Source organism: Tympanuchus pallidicinctus, unplaced genomic scaffold (genome assembly GCF_026119805.1).
Source record: "Tympanuchus pallidicinctus isolate F22 unplaced genomic scaffold, pur_lepc_1.0 scaffold7, whole genome shotgun sequence".
Classification (NCBI taxonomy): domain Eukaryota; kingdom Metazoa; phylum Chordata; class Aves; order Galliformes; family Phasianidae; genus Tympanuchus; species Tympanuchus pallidicinctus.
Genome location: NW_026294791.1, coordinates 19,201,015 through 19,207,014, shown reverse-complemented (window position 1 = coordinate 19,207,014; position 6,000 = coordinate 19,201,015). Strand labels below are relative to the sequence as shown.

Here is a 6,000-nt window from a genome sequence, read left to right as displayed (position 1 = left end):
ACACTTTGGGCTTTATGTCTCTGCTTATCACCTCACCTGTAGACTAAGTTCACTAGCTGAGAAGTATTTCCTACGATGAGTTTTCCTTCATGTAGCATAATTACTGCTTTTCAGAGAATTTTTGCCTAAGGAAAATATGAATTGGACAGACTACAGATTTCAACAGTAGATTATTTACCCCTCACTTTACAGGTATTTCATCTTTTTGGAAAAAAAAAACATCAGTTCTCTTCAGGGAATTCCAACAAGCTGGGTATACCACAAACACCCAGAAATACCCTTGTGCTGTCAGGCCTGGAATGGGTATTGCCATCACAGTACTTGAACATTCAGTTGCTCCATCTCAGATGTTTCCCAGTCCACAAAGCAAAACCACCTACCTTCCTGATCCTTCTGGCCACGGAAGCAGACCTGGCCACAAGGTAAGGTCAAAACAAGGGGGTGAGATTATCATCCTGATTCAGTGGGCAACACTGAATATGTCACTGGCGTTTCCTGTTACTGCTTTTTCTGTTTCTTGGCACATTTTTTGCAACTCCAGTTCCTCCCTTTCTCTGCCCTGGTCTCTGAAATAAACAGCATACACTATTACTTCTTACCCCATAGTCTTTTTGCTACATACATACTCAAGATTTGTGCTTCTGATACTAAATTACCTAGCTAACCTTGACCTCATACATTATTATATGGTTATTCAGATGCTCTTTGCTTTGTAACATTTTGTTCCCCAAAGTGTACACAGCTCTCTTTCAGTTACCTGTGAAATTTAGCCATTTCACACATAACACATCCTAAATCACCAGTGAAATTCTGCCATTCCCATGGCACCAGCTGTAAATTTTGTCAGCTTCTCATCCTGTAATCTGTCATGTTTAGCAATTTCTGATGGCCCTTCCAGTGTATTTTTCAGTATATTTTGGTTGGGTGCACCATAGGCATCCTGTCGCCTGCCCTTAGCCCTAACCAGCCAGGTGCTAGCTGTTGCTACCCATGTGTAAGGTGTTACACTTCCGTGTTAAAGACATTAGTCTCTTACAACTATCCTTAGCTTCCAGATATGTTTACAAACATTGAAGAAGGAAGAGAAGTCATAGTATTTTAAAATATTTTTAATTAAACAGGAAATTGGGTGTATAGATTGTAATCATATTAGAGGATTTTTGGCACTGATGACAATGTAAGTTTAGAAAATAAAATAAAAAAGAGGAAGGTGAAACTATCTCAAATTCCAATTTTCATGTATTCAGCAAAATGAATAGGAACAAATTTTCAGAAGGAAGGACCCATAATTCTGCTATACAAACGGAAGGTCAAATTTCAAGATATACTTGGTCTCTAGGCACAATGTTATTTTTACAAATCTTACTACTTATTTTACTGCTTTCATACATGCTGAGTTCTTCTGAGAATATTGTGGAGCATCTTCTTTAATCCATAGGCCGTATAATGGGAAACTTTCAGACTTCAAGTTTGAAAAGGCTGCTTTTACTATCCTTTTCAGTAGTAGTGAATGTTAGTATTCAATCTTAGCTTCCTTTAGCTGGCCAGTGCCAGTTTCGTTTCTTATCAGCTTTTCTATTTTTATAACTTATTGGATTTGGATGAGTATTTAAGATTACATGTGAATTTTCCCATTTACCTTGCATTCAAGAAACCAAGCAATTTTTGTTACCTGACTGGTTGTTAGAGACTTTTCATTGAAGTAGACTTTAGGAAACTGTAGCTCATGTAAAGACTTAAAGATGGCATAAATCAAATAAGAAACAATATTAGAGATTTTGGAAAACTTAGTTTTAACTCCCAAATGCCTCTATCTGGTGACTGTGATGTTTTTTTCTTCTTTGTTTGTTTGTTTAAGATTAGATTTAATTTTAGATTTGAGGTCCAGATCTAAAAGATGTCTCCTGTAGCAATCCCAAAATTTTCCTTCTGAAGAGGATGGAAATAGAAAGATAACAAACTTCTGGTGATGTTTGCTTAGGTTGCTCATTACTCAACTGCCACTGGTTACTACTGTTCATTTAATTAGTGGTGTTAAAAATGACTTTTCCAAACATCAGTGTTTTCTTTGAAATTCAACATTCAACATAGTTCCTTATGTTTTCTTTGCTTTCTGTAGTAATTAATTCCAAATATTTAATATCTATGTGAATGTCGTTCCAAATCTTCGATTTTTCTCTTTGCCCCATCAGTTTTGCAATAAGCTTTCTTAGATGAAGTGACCAGAACAGTGTTTGAAGTGCTACCTAAGTGTTTAAATATGTATTTAAATATTCTGAAGTTTTGATATTATTCATTCCCACTCTTTAATTGTTATAATGTTCCCTTGTTTTATAATCTCTGTATACACTGAAGAAATTTTTTTTAATGAGTTGCTGTCCACAGTGATGCTTCTGTCCCTTTCTTGTGTTGATTTTCTGCGTCTAGTGTAAGATGAATGTAAGTTTTTTGTTCTTTTTCTCTCAGCCTGCATTTGCGGACTTGCAGATTTCACTTCCATCATGTCATCTTTCCTTGGAAAATGAAGATTCTATGATATCAAAACATTTCTCAAAATTACACAGATTGCATCAAAATATTTTATGGAAACCAGGTCTGTTAGGAAGGCTGCCCAGATTGTATAGATTCTAGCCCGGCTTTTTGGCTTTGTGAGTGCCGGGTTAATGGAAGACCATGTCACTCTTCCCAGACTTTTCAGGCTGTTTTGATATGTGCACTTTTCCTTTGTGAGACTAAGTATTGCAAATCTCTCAGGTTATCCAATTTGACCATTCCAGCTGCAAGCTGGGCTGATGCTCCTTGTGGATCCATGTCTTACGGTGGAGAGGGCTGGAGGGATGTTGGGCGCCTGGCTGCCCAACATCATGCCTGGAAGACTGTGTAGAGGAAATGCACCTAGGGGATATTGGTTGATGCTCTGCTTGGCACAAAACCCGCAGTGTGACAGGGTGTCCAAGGGGGCCAAGAAAGACATGGAGATTCTGGAGTGTGTTCCGTGAAGGACAACAAAACTGGTGAGAGGTCTGGAGCACAAGCCTTATGAGGGAGCTAGGATGGTTTAATCTGCAGAAGAGAAAACTTAGGGGTGACCTTATTGCACTCTAAAACTCCCTGAAAGGAAGATTGTGGTGAGGTGGTTTTCGCCCTCTTCTCTCATCTCACATGTAACTAGCAATAGGACTACAAGGAATTATGTCCAGTTGCACCATGGCAAATTCAGATTGGATATTAGGAAACATTTCTTCTCTGAAGAAGTGGTCAGGCACTGGAATGGACTGCCCAGGGAAGTGATTGAGTCAACAACCCTAGAGGTATTCAAGGAACACTTCAATATTATACTGAGGGACGTGGTTTAGCAGGAGATATTGGTGATAGGTGGGCAGATGAACTGGATCATTTCAGAGGTCTTTACCAGTCTTGATGATTCTATGATATTTAAACATCTCGTGTTGTATTGTTGTGTGTCATGTCGTGTATACTTTTATAGTTCAGTGGATTATTTGTACAATTTTTATAAACTAGAACATGGCATTATTTCCCAGTTCTCAAAAAAACAAAAACAAACAAACAAAAAAAGACTGTTCAGTAATGATGTTGAATGTTAAGAAGTTACTCTCTAACTTTACTGTAGTTCACTACTCTCACATTTTTCACAATTGATTTTTTTGGGCTTTGCCATAAAGGGTTATATATATATCTTTATATAAATAAATATTTATATAAAATAAAAATATAAAAACTTATCTTTATGTAATTATATATATTTAAAGGAAAGAAGGAATATATTATACTTCACATTACCTTGAAAACTGTCTAAGGTTTTATTTAGCAAATAGTTGTGTAACTAGAGCATATTATTCTCCAACCATCACATGTTTTACATGATTTGACTTTGTGGAGATAAACGCCTTGGGTTACATATAGTACAAATCATAGCAACATAATGCAATTTTGTAAAGGATCTTTTGTAATTGCTTATCACACATGTCTGTGCATGATAGATAGGAACAATAAAAGAATAAATGAAACTATTTAAACAAAGAAGTGTTATCAGAACAATGTTTTGGCTGATTTGTCTGAAATGTTGACTACTTTTTTTGCAATATGTCCCAGTCTGAACACTCCAAAGGCATCAGTCTCTCTTGGAATGCATTAGGAACCATTAAATAGAATTGATGAAGAGCTTACTTTCCGCAGATTTAAGATCAGTAGCTGAGACTTCAGGGAAGACTTGGCTGCTGCTGCTGGATAGGCTATAAAGTGATCTTCTGAGTGCCTGGGGCAAGGTCATCATATTTAAAGAGTGAATTCTTACTGTACATTGTTGTTCTTATGGAGTCAGTATAAGAAGAGCAGTTACAAAGCTTTTGCTCTACTTGGTGTCAATACAAAATCTATAAACTGTATTGCATAAGAATCAGGTGAATCGTGAAAGACTAACTTGAAAAAAAAATACTTGCCTACATAAAACATAAGAATTTAAGATTAGCACTTCAAAATCAAACTTCCATCTGTACACCTGGATAGCTGTCCAGCTCTGGCTGCAAGTGGCTGGGCTGTAAGCCTTCATTCATTCTTAAAGACCAAGATCAAGATATGCAGATGAAACTACAATTCAAAATTTCTCATTATATTTTGACCCCTTTGCGATCTGGCTTTTCTAGTACCAATAGCTCACAGAATACCCTGTTCCATATGGACTGGCCCCTGCTCTCTGGAGCCTATTATAGCAGAGACCCAATAATAAAATTAGTTGTTGGTTACTGCATTTTCATCTTATCTTGTTCTATCAAGTGCTGAGAAATCCTTCTTTCTCCGTTAAGAGCTCTGAGAAACTAGGAAGTCAAAATAGGGTTAAAAAGTCATATAGAAGCAGGGAAGTTCCATGCAGAGAGCCCTGTCACTTAGATGAATACCCAGTCCAGTCATGGATTTCTACACACTGATCATTATTTGCAGGAGATACATCAGCCCAGTCTAGGAGAAACCTCAGTGAAACAAACAGATTCTACACTGTGTTTTCTTTTCCTCTGCACTTTAAAGGAGAAGTGTGAAGTGATGAATATTCCCAAATGACTGTCAACTGCTAGATCTTAACTAATATAACTAAGATCATTAAGTTCATATTAATTACAGGTTGATTCAACTTGCGTTGTTCTTCCCTACCTTTAGTAGAGAATAGAGTTTTAATATTATAGTTCTGACTTTCTCTAGATAATCTGTTTATTAACTGATAAAAGAAGCAGACATACCTGTGTAACGTTCCACTGTCTTCTTGCATACTGTGATATAGTTTCACTTCATTTTTTTGCTAAAATGCTACTGCTGTATTTTGCTACAGATACTATTGGTCTTCCTTAACCACAAGGCAATTTCTCTCTTTTCCTCTATTCTTGAGGAAGATCTCAGCTTTTTTGGCTGCTTTTGATCTTTGATTTTTTTTTTTTTTTTTTGCTAAGTATCTGATCTTGAGATATTTTAAGTCATAGCATCATTATAACATATGAAGTTAAAGAAAATGACCTGTTTAGACCTCTTCCATCTAGCTTCCCATTTGTTTAAGAGGTTTGACTATTTGCACTGCAAGACCAGATATAGTATTTTTTTTCACTACCACTTCCATTACTACTGTTAATTTTACTGCTTTGGGCCATGTTAAATTTGCTTTTACCAGGAATCATCTTTGAAATATCTCATTATTAACAGCGCATTCATTCTCTCAGCATGTCCTGTAGGACATTTCTAAATAGGCAATATTTCATTAATGTTTTAGGCTGTCACGTATACGATTATATTATCATACAGCTATAATAGCATTTTGCCTCTCCCTATCATGGAATATTTTACAATGATGTTGGTTTTGATATGTTAGTTTTTTGCAATCCTTTACAGATCTTCTGAAGTCTCATCTCCTGGTTTCTGAGTCTGCTATGAACTGCTTAAGACAGGGTAAGTTTTACTACTTTGTTCATTTAGGAAAACTGATTTATTTATTCTCTC

General features: G+C 36.3%; 1 long non-coding RNA gene across 1 annotated transcript in view; it reads left to right on the top strand.

Annotated features, from left to right (window-relative positions):
• Positions 1-217: 217 nt before the first annotated feature.
• The window catches only part of LOC128072787 (uncharacterized), a 133,463-nt gene continuing 127,680 nt past the window's right edge, over positions 218-6,000 (top strand). The window contains exons 1-2 of the long non-coding RNA XR_008202440.1: positions 218-422; positions 5,893-5,949. This is a non-coding gene — a long non-coding RNA (uncharacterized LOC128072787). The remainder of the gene's footprint in view (positions 423-5,892; positions 5,950-6,000) is intronic.